Source organism: Chiloscyllium plagiosum, unplaced genomic scaffold (assembly GCF_004010195.1).
Source record: "Chiloscyllium plagiosum isolate BGI_BamShark_2017 unplaced genomic scaffold, ASM401019v2 scaf_6186, whole genome shotgun sequence".
Lineage (NCBI taxonomy): Eukaryota > Metazoa > Chordata > Chondrichthyes > Orectolobiformes > Hemiscylliidae > Chiloscyllium > Chiloscyllium plagiosum.
The window spans coordinates 34557-48235 of record NW_025215192.1 but is presented as its reverse complement, the minus strand read 5'-3'; positions in this window follow the sequence as shown (position 1 = coordinate 48235).

The window sequence follows — 13679 nt, the reverse complement described above, 5'->3', positions numbered from 1 at the left end:
AGCCAGTTCTGTATCCAAATGGCTAGTTCTCCCTGTATTCCGTGAGATCTAAACTTGCTAATCAGTCTCCCATGGGGAACCTTGTCGAACGCCTTACTGAAGTCCATATAGATCACATTTACTGCTCTGCCCTCATCAACCTTCTTTGTTACTTCTTCAAAAAACTCAATCAAGTTTGTGAGACGTGATTTCCCATGCACAAAGTCATGCTGACTATTCCTAATGAGTCCTTGCCTTTCCAAATACATGTACACCCTGTCCCTCAGGATTCCCTCCAACAACTTACCCACCACTGAGGTCAGGCTCATCGGTCTATAGTTCCCTGGTTTGTCTTTACCGCTCTTCTTAAATAGTGGCACCACGTTTGCCAACCTCCAGTCTTCCGGCACCTCACCTGTGACTATCGATGATACAAATATCTCAGCAAGAGGCCCAGCAATCACTTCTCTAGCTTCCTACCGAGTTCTCAGGTACACCTGATCAAGTCCTGGGGATTTATCCACCTTTAACCATTTCAAGACATCCAGCACTTCCTCCTCTGTAATCTGGACATTTTGCAAGATGTCACCATCTATTTCCCTACAGTCTATATCTTCCTTATCCTTTTCAACAGTAAATACTGATGCCAAATATTCATTTAGTATCTCCCCCATTGTCTGTGCCTCCACAAAAAGGCCACCTTGCTGATCTTTGAAGGGATTAGAGTGGTGCTGGAAAATCACAGCAGTTCAGGCAGCATCCGAGGAGCAGGAAAATCGACTATATTCCTGATGAAGGGCTTTTGCCCGAAACATTGATTTTCCTGCTCCTCGGATGCTGCCTGAACTGCTGTGCTTTTCCAGCACCACTCTAATCCAGAATCTGGTTTCCAGCATCTGCAGTCATTGTTTTTACCTGGATGATCTGTGAGGGACACTATTCTCTCCCTAGTTACTTTCTTGTCCTTAATATATTTTTAAAAACCCTTTGGATTCTCCTTAATTCTATTTGCCAATGCTATTTCATGTCCCCTTTTTGCCCTCCTGATTTCCCTCTTAAGTATACTCCTACTTCCTTTATACCCTTCTAAGGATTCACTCGATCTATCCTGTCTATACCTGACATATGCTTCCTTCTTTTTCTTAACCAAACCCTCAATTTCTTTAGTCATCCAGCATTCCCCATACCTACCAGCCTTCCCTTTCACCCTGACAGGAATATACTTTCTCTGGATTCTTGTTATCTCATTTCTGAAGGCTTCCCATTTTCCAGCCGTCCCTTTACCTGAGAACATCTGCTTCCAATCAGCTTTCAAACGTTCTTGCCTACTACCGTCAAAATTGGCCTTTCTCCAATTTAGAACTTCAACTTTTAGATCTGGTCTATCCTTTTCCATCATTATTTTAAAACGAATAGAAATTATGGTCGCTGACCCCAAAGTGCTCCCCCACTGACACCTCAGTCCCCTGCCCTGCCTTATTTCCCAAGAGTAGGTCAGGTTTTGCACCTTCTGTAGTATGTACATTTGCATATTGAATCAGAAAATTGTCTTGTACGCACTTAAGAAATTCCTCTCCATCTAAACCTTTAACACTATCGCAGTCCCAGTCGATGTTTGGAAAATCCCTTACCATAACTACCCTATTATTCTTACGATAACTTAGATCTCCTTACAAGTTTGTTTCTCAATTTCCCTCTGACTATTAGAGGGGCTATAATACAATCCCAATAAGGTTATCATCCCTTTCTTACTTCTCAGTTCCACCCAAATAACTTCCCTGGATGTATTTCCGGGAATATCCTCCCTCAGCACAACTGTAATGCTATCCCTTATCAAAAATGCCACTCCCCCTCCTCTCTTGCCTCCCTTTCTATCCTTCCTGTAGCATTTGTATCCTGGAACATTAAGCTGCCAGTCCTGCCCATCTCTGAGCCATGTTTCTGTAATTGCTATGATATCCCAGTCCCATGTTCCTATCCATGCCCTGAGTTCATCTGCCTTCCCAGTTAGGCCCCTTGCATTAAAATAAATGCAGTTTAATTTATTCGTCCTACCTTGTCCCTGCCTACACTAACTGTTAGAAAGATTAGACATGAGGGGCACTGCTAATTCATACAGAGTGGGTCATGTGTGAAGTGAACTGCCAGAGAATGGGGTGGATACAGTTATAACATTTAAAAGACATTTGGATAAGTACTTAACATGAAAGGTTTGGAGGGATATGGGCCAAATGCAGGCAGCTGAGACTGGTTGAGTTGAGGAACCTGGTCAACATGGACAGGTTGAACCGTTTGGATCAAAGGGTCTGTTTCCATTCTGTATCACTCTATGACTAGTCCAAAACTAGAGGGCTTTGTTGTGAAGTTGGGTAGAGTATTTGTGGATTGGAAGGCAGGATGTTAGAATTCGATGTTTGTAAAATGATAGGGTGGAAGAATGCATGGTCCCTTTAAAAATGATGTGTTTCTACCCCCTCTGTTTAGAGATTTAAACATGAATGTCTGTGGCCATCAGCTTACCCATTGGCAGGTACTCAAACTGAAATATTCTTATCAAAAGGCTATACTGTTAGCAGGTGAAGCAGAATTTTTACCAAGACACCAGATTTTTAAATTTAGCCAATTAATTTAAATCAGCCTTTCAAGACTAAGGACCAATGCAATTTAAATCTGATGGTTTTGACAATCTAGAACAAATCCGATTGTAAAGAAATTAATAAGTCATCAAATATATAAAGGAAGGTTCCTCCAACTCTATTTTGATTTAATCCCTGCCCTCCCCTTCACTGTTTGATCATGCAGCATTGCCCTTTGATGTGAAGGCCACTTGGGTGTTTCATTTCTTCCTGGTGGTGGAAACTGAATAAAGATTCATCCACCTTGTGTCTTTCACTGTGTCTCACACAAAGAAAAAAAAGAACAGGAGTTCAAACATGCTCTTTACTCTGAGAAAAGAAAAAGAGAGAAAAATATAAACAAGTGTGTCAGACATCCTGTGCACTAAGAGAGCTGGTTTCGAGGGAGCTGGATCAGTGTCAAGGATTCTCCATGTGTAAATAAAGAGTAACTTGATGATGGGATACTAGCCTTTGTGGAATGATTTCAGTGATGATGCGAGAAAAGCATACTCTTGAAGAGATCTGCTCACAACTGTTGTTTATGAGTTGGGGGTAAGCATTTCTGGCATTAAGAAGCAAAAAAAAGAGAAAAAAATATAAATGAAGGTTGGTGGAGACCAAGGTGCCACCTGAAGAGATTAGCTCTCTCAGCTCTCAGAGTTACCATCATCTGACTAAAGGTACAGCCGCACTCTTAGCTAATATTCCTGACTCAAGAATTCGAAGAAGGTGTTCCTGAAAGAAGTTCAGCAGAGAGCGCAAGGAGCATTCTGGAAGATGGATCCTGGCTGTAATTTAGAAAGACTTAATTCTAATTTTTATATTTTGCTTTCTATAAGGAGGACTTGTATTTATTGAAACAGCATACCATTCGAATTTTGTTTAGTCAGCAATATTTAGATATTAGAGGGGAATTGTCCGGTTTGTTGGCGGTTCTGTTAATGCGTTCACTTTTGGAGTTAGGTAAATATTTGTTGATTATAGATTGAGTGATAGGAGTTAATTTCACTTCGCCACTCCTTTATAACAGACTGAGGGTGAGAGATAGGTTTTTTTGACATTTCTATTTTTGACACTTCGTTTAACAGATTACGAGGTGAGGCAAGCCTCTTGGGGGTTTTGGTTATTGGAGGGTGGTCAACCTCCGCTTCATAACAGCATAGGTTTAGATGAGATAGGAAAGATTTAAAGGAACCTAAGGGAAACTTTTTCACCCAGAGGTTGGTGCGTATATGGAATGAGCTGCCCGAGGCATTGGTGGATGCTGGTACAATTACAGCATTTAAAAGGCATCTGGATGGGTATATGAATAGGAAGGGTTTGGAGGGATATGGGCCAAGTGCTGGCAAATAGGACTAGATTTGTTTAGGATAACTAGTCAGCATGGATGAGTTGGACTGAAGGGTCTATTTCTGTGCTGTACATCTCTATGACTCTATGACTCTAAGACAAAGTGAGCCTGGCAGCTTTGGCTGAGCGGGTAAAACACTAAAAGTCAAGTCAAGGTACAGTGACCATTTTTTATTTTTCATGTATGGGATATGGGCATCACTTACTGCCCATCCCTAATTGCCCAGAAGACAGTTAAGTGTCAACCATATTGCTGTGGGTCTGGAGTTACATGTAGGGTAGGCCAGATAGGGATGATAGTTTTCCTTTCCTAAAGGGCATTAGTGAATCAGATGGATTTTTGCGACAATTGACAATAGTGTCATAGACATCACAAGATCCTTAACGTCGGATATTTATTCAACTCAATCTTCACCATTTGCCATGGCTGAATTTGAATCTGGGTTTCTAGGATATTGCGATGGTCTGTGGATTAATAGTCTAGTGATAATACCACTAGGCCATTACCTCCCTTGGTAGGCTGAAAGTAAGTGAGCTCGAGCGGAGCGAGTGACCAGCTCTGAGTTGCAGCCTGGTTCGATCAGTGAGTGAGATGTGTGTGCATCTGGGCAGAGTGCCCTAACAGCAGCATGACAACTTGAGGTGCTGAGATGCCCTGGAGTGCAGCGTTAAAAATGTATGTGGATTGGAGAGGTGCCATGAGGGCCCTGAGAGGTTGGCAGGTGTTGAATGCCAGTGTTCATGGACGGGGGGGTGGAGAATGTCTCAGACGTTCTGGACGCTGTTGCCCAGCTATCCAAGATAGCAGCCTGGATGAGCAAGCAGCAAGCTGAATTCAGCAATAATTTTCATGCTGGGAATTATTGATGGCTAGTCCGTACAGCAAGTGGTGCGATAGGATGCCACATTTTCATGAGGTGTGATTTGCAGTTAGCAATGCCAGCAACAAGCCATAAGCCCAATAATAGGCAACCCACCACTCCCTTCAGAGAGTCTCCACCTGACAAAAAGGGAACAGGTTTAAGGTGAGAGGGGAATGATTTGAGAGGGACCTATAGGGCAACTTCTTCACACAGAGGGTGGTGCGTGTATGGAATGAGCTGCCAGAGGAAGTGGTGGAGGCTGTTACAATTACAACATTTAAAAGGCATCTGGATGGGTAGGATGACTTTAGAGGGATATGGGCCAAATACTGGCAAATGGGACGAGATTAATTTAGGATATCTGGTCGGCATGGACGAGTTGGACCAAAAGGTTTGTTTTTGTGCTGTACATTTGTATGACTCTGTAATTCTCTTTGAAAATGTAACGAGTTGCTCCCAATGACTAGAAAGGGCTCAGCTAAGGTCTACCAGATTTCTCACCTGTAGCCCACAGTATTCAAGTCTCTATAAAATTCAGCTCCTTGTATAATTAAGGATCCATAAATTGGAAATAGTTCCTGTTATGCTAGTGCAACAGAACAAGATGGCACAAATTAAAACTTTTAAAGCATGTAGTTTGGAACAAGTAATGAAGGATGTTTCTTTCGATAAAATTTCTTTATAGGTTTCTTTATGGTGAAAACGTATTGCCTATTAGCTTTACAAGCTATCTTTTTTTCCCCTTGTGATCTATTTTCTCATTGACTTGTTAGTTTTTTGATCTTGTGTAAATAACTATCAAGTGCTTATAGTTTATGTCATCACTAAACCTGCCCTTTGATCTGTGAAATATATGGCTACTTTAATGTTTACCATTTCTCTGTAAACCTTTCTTTGATTTGGAGAAATGGCCTGTAATGAACCTTGTCATTTGCATAACTATTATTTGAGAAAATTTCATTTAAATCCATGTGAGAAATGCTGAGATTTATGTGGTAATTTGGATGTAAAATACAGCATAGCACTATTTTAAATAAAAGTAGTTGAGTCTTTCCCAGTACCCTGTCCAATATATTATCATTTAATGCAAATCTTAGAAACAATACTCTTATAATTTTTTCCATTGCTGCCTATGGAAGTGTGGTTGGCTGCTGGTTTTCTTACTCTACATCAATGAGGACACTTCAAAGGTGCTTTGTTACTTTGAAATTAGTTACTTGACGTTTACAATTAGGCTGTCATACATCACTTCCTAATGATGAAATTTGTGAAGTTACAGTTTACTCACTACGTCGCATTTCTGAGCAGTGAAAATATTTCAAAATATTTCATAGCCGTCCTATTTTGTTTTTGGCTGAGCAACAGGATATTACAAAAGCATCGAATGTGGTTCAACGCCCTCATAAATGCGTCAACATATTCCAAAATATTGAAACAGTGCAGTGCAATTACTGTGCTGTGGTCAGTTTGATTTGAGTGCCTTTACCCGATGTGTTTTGGTTTCCTCACGTTTTTTGACCTTCATTCACTACAGGATTAGGCACTGACTCAGTGATGGTACAACTGGTTAATTATCCCACGGCAATGTCATTAAAATGAAAATGCAGGAAGTTTCAAACAGGAATGCAAGCCAATTCCAGTTAGGAGCTGAGTGTAGAGAACAGGAAACAGCTCTTGAGTTTTTACAGGTTATTAGCATGAATAGCATAATGTAATTACAGACGTATCCTTGGCAACAACTAGATGAAAAAAGCGTCTTTCCAAACATAGACTGGGGCTGCCGCAGTGTTAAGGGGTTAGATGGAAAGGAATTTGTTAACTGTGTCCAAGAACATTTTCTGATTCAGTATGTGGATGTACCTACTAGAGAAGGTGCAAAACCTGACTTACTCGTAGGAAATAAGGCAGGACAAGTGACTGACGTGTCATTGGGGGAGTACTTTGGAGCCAGCAACCATAATTCTATTAGTTTTAATATAGTGATAGAAAATTATAGACTGGATCTAAAATGACAATTTAGCATGCAGGAAGTATGTGAGGAGGGATAGACAGTTGACAGGGCAAAGTTGCAGTCAGTGTGATGGGTTAAAGTTTGTCTATGTTAATGCAATAAGTATCAGGAATAAGGATGAACTTAAAGCATAGATCAGTGCTTGGAACTATGATGTTGTGGCCATTACGGAGACTTGGATACTACAGAGGGCAGGAATAGTTGTTGGATGTTCCAGAGTTTAGATGTTTCAAAAGGAATAGAGGGGGACATAGAAGAGGTGTGGAAGTGGCATGGTTAATCAAGGACAGTATTACAGCTTCAGAAAGAGAGATTGTCAAGGAGGCTTTGTCAACAGAGCCAGTATGGGTGGAAGTCAGAAACAGGAAAGGAGCAGTCACTTTATTGACAGTTTTCTACCGACCCTCCAATAGCAACAGAGACACAGAGGAGCAAATTGGGAGGCAGATTTTGGAATGGTGCAGAAGTAACAGGATTGTTGTCATGGGTGACTTTCACTTCCCTAATATTGATTGGAACGTCCTTAGTTCAAATAGTTTGGATGGACCAGTTTTCGTCAGGTGTGTCCAGGAAGGATTTCTGACTCCTCTGTAGATAGGCCAACTAGAGGGGAGGCTATATTAGACTTGGCAATGAGCCATGCCAAGTTTCAGATCTCTCGGTGGGAGAGCATTTTGGGGATAGTGGTCACAACTCCCTGACCTTTACTACAGTCGTGGAGAGAGATAGGGACAGGTGGTATATGAAAGTGTTTAATTGGTAGAGGAGGGATTACAATGCTATTAGGCAGGAACTGGGCACCTAAATTGGGAACAGATGTTCTCAAGGAAATGCATGACAGAAATGTGGAGATTGTTTAGGGAGCACTTGCTGATAGTGCTGGATAACTTTGTCCCACTGAGGCAAGAAGGGATGATAGGGTGAAGGAACCTTGGGTGAGAAGGGGTGTGGAACATCTCGTCAAGAGAAAGAAGGAAGTTTCTTAAGGTTGAGGAAACAAGGATCAGACATGGCTCTAAAGGGTTACAAGGTAGCCAGGAAGGAACTGAAGAATGGATTTAGGAGAGCTGGATGGGAGCTTGAAAAACTTTAGCGGGTAAAGTTAAGGAAAACCCTAACACATTCTACACTTGGGTGAGGAACAAGACGATGGCCAGAGTGAGGGGAGGTTTGATCAGGGATAGTGGAGAGTCTGGAGTCAGAGGAGGTGGGGGAGGTCCTTAATAAATACTTTACTTAAGTATTCACTAGTGAGAGGGACCCTGACGTTTGTGAAGATAGTGTGAAACAGACTGATATGCTCAAACAGGTTGATGTTAAGAAGGAGGATGTACTGAAAAGTTTGAAAAACATAAGGTTAGATAAGTCCCCGGGCCCAGACAGGATACTACAGGAAATGAGGGAAGAGATTGCTACACCTTTGGTGATTATCTTTGCATCCTAACTGTTCACTGGAGTAGTGCCAGATGACTGGACGATGGCAAATGTTATCCCCTTGTTCAAGAAAGAGAATAGGGATAATCCTGGGAATTACAGACCAGTCAGTCTTATGTCTGTGGCGGACAAATTATTGGGGAGGATCTTGAGAGATAGGATTTATGATTACTTGGAAAACCATAGTTTGATTAGAGATAGTTAGCATTACCTTGTGAGGGGTAGGTCATGCCTCACAAGTCTTATTGAATTCTTTGAGGATGTGACAAAATACATTGATGGAGGTAGAGCAGTGGATGTGATGTACGTCAATTTTATCAAGGTGTTTGATAAGGTTCCCCATGGTAGGCTCATTCAGAAAGTAAGGAGGAATGGGATCCAGGAAAATTTGGCTGTCTGGGTACAGAATTGGCTGGGCCATAGAGGACAGAGGGTGATAGAAGATGGTAAGTATTCACACTGGAGTTCAGTGACCAGTGGTGTTCCACAGGGATCTGTTCTGGGACGTCTGGTCATGGTAATTTTTATAAATGACTTGGATATGGAAGTGAAAGGGTGTTTTAGTAAGTTTGCTGATGACTCGAAGGTTGGTAGAATGGTGGATAGTGTGGAGGGAGCAAGAGATAGCTTTGGCAAATAGAATTAAAGAGAATCCAAAGGGATCTTATAAATACATTTATAAAAGGACAAAAGGGTAACTAGGGAGAGAATAGGACCCCTCAAAGATCAGCAAGGCAGCGTATGTGTGGAACCACAGGAGGTGGGGAGAGACTAAATGAGTATTTTGCATCAGTGTTTACTGTGAAGAAGGACATAGAAGATATAGAATGTGGGGAAAAAGATGGTGACATCTTGAAAAATGCCCATATTACAGAGGAGGAGGTGCTAGATGTCTTAAAATGCATAAAGGTGGATAAATCCCCATCACTTGATCAGATGTTCCCTAGAACTCTGTGGGAAGCTAGGGAAGCAAATGCTGTGCAAGTTGCTGAGATATTTGGATCATCAATAGTCACAGGTGAGATGCTGGAAGACTGAATGTTGACTAATGTGGTGCCATTATTTCAAAAAGGTGGTAAGGAAATGCCAGGGAACTATAGACATCGATGATGGGCAAGTTGTTGGAGGGACAGGTTTTAAATGTATTTGGAAGGGCAACGACTGATTAGGGATAGTCAGCATGGCTTTATGTGTGGAAGTGGTGATGAAGAGGATTGATGAGGGCAAAGCAGTACACATGATCTATATGGACTTCAGGAAGGCATTCAACAAGTTTCCTCATGGTAGGCTGGTTAGCAAGGTTTGATCTCATAGATATAAGGAGAACTAGCCATTTGGATACAGAACTGGCTCAAAGGTAGAAGACAGGGGGTGGTCATGGAGGATTATTTTTCAGAATGGAGGCCTGTGACCAGTGGTGTGCCACAAGGATCAGTGCTGGGTCCACTGCTTTTCCTCATTTAGAGAAAAGATTTAGATGTGAACATAGAAGGTATAGTTAGTAAGTTTGCACATGGGACCAAAATTGGAGGTGCAGTGGACAGCAAAGAAGATTACCCAGGAGTATAACAGGATCTTGATCAGATGAGCCAATGGGCTGAGGAATGGCAGATTGAATCTAATTTAGATAAATGTGTTGTGCTGCATTTTGGAAAGGCAAATCAGAGCAGGGCCTATACACTTAATGGGGAGTGTTGCTGAATGAAGAGACCTTGGAGTTCAGGTTCATAGTTCCTTGAAAGTGGAGTTGCAGCTAGATAGGATAGTGGAGAAGGTGTTTGGTCTGATTTCCTGTATTGGTTACAGCATTAAGTATAGACGTTAGGAAATCATGTTGCAGCTGTACATCATTTTGATTAGGCCACTTTTGGAATATTGTGTGCAATTCTGGTCTCCCTCCTACAGGAAGGATGTTTGAAACTTGAAAGGGTTCAGAAAAGATTTACAAGGATGTTGCCATGATTGGAGGGTTTGAATAGGCTGGGGCTGTTTTCCCTGGAGCCTCAGAGGCTGAGGGGTGACCTAATAGAGGTTTATAAAATCATGGGGATCACGGATAGGGTAAATAGACAAGATTTTTTCCCTTGGGTGGAGGAGTCCAAATCAAGACAACATTGATTTAAGGTGAGAGGGGAAAGATTTAAAAGGGACTTCAAGGGTAATTTTTTCACACAGAGGGTGGTGCGTATATGGAATAAGCTGCCAAATGAAGTGGTGGAGGCTGCTACTATGACAATATTTAAAAGGTAACTGGATGTGTCTATGAACAGGAAGGGTTTAGAGGGATATGGGCCAAGTGCTGGCAAATGGGACTAGATTAGGTTAGGATATCTGGTTGGCTTGGACGAGTTGAAGCAAAGGGTTTGTTTCCGTGCTGTACACCTCTATGACTGTATGATTTCTAATGCAATCCAGGCATTCCACCTCTTTGGGACACTGATTTAATGTAGCTGAAAGAAGACTGGGACAGCATAAGGAAAAGGCATCTTGTACAGAGCGGTTAATGATGTGGAACTTATTTCCTGAAAGTATTGTAAGGATAGCATTCAAAAGAGGCCAGTCTCTCCCAGCAACTGAGCTGTGGCTAAATGGAAGCCCTTCTGCCCCTGAGTCAGCAGGTTACAAAGTTATGGGCTTTATTGGCTCTTCCGGTGTAGCATGAAGGAATGTTGCCCAGTCAGAGCTGTTTGATTGGAATGTTAAAACTTTTTTCTTCGCAGGTGAACCTAAAAGATTGTTTGTCATAAGCACTGTCATAGAGTCATAGAGATGTACAGCATGGAAACAGACCCTTCAGTCCAACCTGTCTGTGCTGACCAGATATTCTAGATTAATCTAGTCCCATTTGCCAGCATTTGGCCCATATCCCTCTCAGCCCTTCCTATTCATACACCCATGCAGATGCCTTTTAAATGTTGTAATTGTACTCGCCTCCACCACACACCACCCTCAGTATGCAACACTTCCCTTAAGTCCCATTTTATATCTTTCCCCTCTCACCTTAAACCTATACCCTCTAGTTTTGGACTCCCTTACCCTTTGAAAAACACCTTGGCTATTCATCCTATCCATGCCCCTCATGATTATATAAACTTCTATAAGATCATCTCTCAGCTTTTGACACAGCCAACGTGTCATACAACACTGAAACAGCCCTGTTGGTTCAACCAGTCCATGCCAAGCATAATCTAGTCCCACCTCCTAGCCCATATCCCTCCAAACCTTTCCTATTCATATATCATGTTCAACTCTGAAGAATGATGAGGGGAGGTCTTCCCAATGACCTGGTTGTATCTATCTCGAAATCAAAGTCATGACAAACAATTTACCTCTTTGCTACTAGTGGGATCCTGCTGTGTTTATATTGGCTGCCATGTTTCCTACATGACAACAATGACAATCAATACTTCGTTGGCTATGTTATGCTTTGAAATGTCCTCAGGCACTGGATTTACACATGTCTCTTCCTTAATCTGTTGGGAATGTTCACTGGCTATTGGTTGACAGGTCTACCTGAAGATTTGTAGATGAACCACTTTGTTCTGATTTTCCATTCAGTTCATCCTTTGAAATGAGCCCACTCCTATTCAGAGCATGTACCTGGAAATAGGAGCATTGTCCCTGTCATTTGACTGGATCTCCATGCCAGGAGAAGGCTTTGGCCATGAAGAAGCAAGGACTACCTTGGGTACCTGTGCTCCAGTCACAGTTGGAATTGTTGGCCACAAAATATAAAGACAGAAGATGAGGACTTTATTTCCAGAAGGTTCAAGGATATCTGTCATACCTCCAATGCAACATTGGCTGTTGGCAGTTAATTAATAAAATTAATTCTTGGATGACAACATTGGCATCACTTTGGTACCTAGAGAAGATGGTGGTGGATTGAATTTGAGAACCCCTGCAGTTATTGTGGTGCAGCCAACATGCTGTTAGGTCAAACGTTCCAGCATTGTAAGGTATTGACAATAAAGAATTCATTGCAACACCACACCAATGAGCCTAAACAAAAAACCTGCAGCCGCTAAGACAGGGAAGGACAAGTGCAGCTGAAGTATGGGGAAACCACCACCTCCAAATCCCAAACCAACCTAACATTGACACAGATCGCAATTCTGTCACTGTCATATTGGGTCAAAATCCTGGAGCTTCCCCCAGTATGTCTGTGGCTGTGCCTGTGCAAAATGGACTGCAGTGATTCAGGAAGACAAGCCAGCACCTTCTCAAACACATCTAGGAGCGGGTGACCAAAAATCACCTACCCAGTGATGTCCACACCCAGTGAATGGATTATTAAAACGCCAGCATTGTGAGAGTTGTAGGGTCACTTTGACGGGATGATATGCAGTTACATCCCGAGACAAACCTGAAGTTTTAGGTCTGGTTAACACTTCCAGCATTGTGAGGGTCAACCTGTCAACTTCAACTCCACACCAATTTCAACAAGGTAGAGAGGGTAGTGGAAACAGTGGTGTAAGTGCAGATGTCACTGGATTAGTAACTGTGGGAGAGGATGGTGGGTGGTATTGTCACTGGATTAGTAACTGTGAGAGAGGATGGTGTAGTGGTATTGTCACTGGATTAGTAACTGTGGGAAAGGATGGTGAATTGGTTTTGTCACTGGATTAGTAACTGTGGGAGAGGATGGTGTAGCAGTATTGTCACTGGATTAGTAACTGTGGGAAGAATGGTGTGGTGGTATTGTCACTGGATTAGTACCTGTGAGAGAGGATGGTGTAGTGGTATTGTCACTGGATTAGTAATAGTGGGAGAGGATGATGTAGTGGTATTGTCACTGGATTAGTAACTGTGGGAGACATGGTGTAGTGGTATTGTGACTGGATTAGTAACAGTGGGAGAGGATAGTGAATTGGTATTGTCACTGGATTAGTAACTGTGGGAGATGATGGTGTGGTGGTATTGTCACTGGATTAGTAACTGTGGGAGACAATGGTGTAGTGATATTGTTACTGGATTAGTAAATGTGGGAGAGGATGGTGTAGTGGTATTGTCACTGGATTAGTAACAGTGGGAGAGGAGGGTGTAGTGGTATTTTCACTGGATTATTAACTTTGGGAGAGGATGGTGTAGTGAATTTATCACTGGATTAATAAATGTGGGAGAAGATGGTGGAGTGGTATTGTCACCGGATTAGTAACTGTGGGAGAGGATGGTGTGGTGGTATTCTGATTGGATGAGTAACTGTGGGAGAGGATGGTGTAGTGGCATTGTCACTGGATTAGTAACCGTTAGAGAGGATGGTGTAGTGGTATTGCCACTGGATTAGTAACTGTGGGAGACAATGGTGTAGTGGTATTGTCACTGGATTAGTAACTACGGGAGACAATGGTGTAGTGGTGTTGTCACTGGATTAGTAACTCTGGGAGAGGATGGTGTAGTGGTATTGTCACTGGATTAGTAACT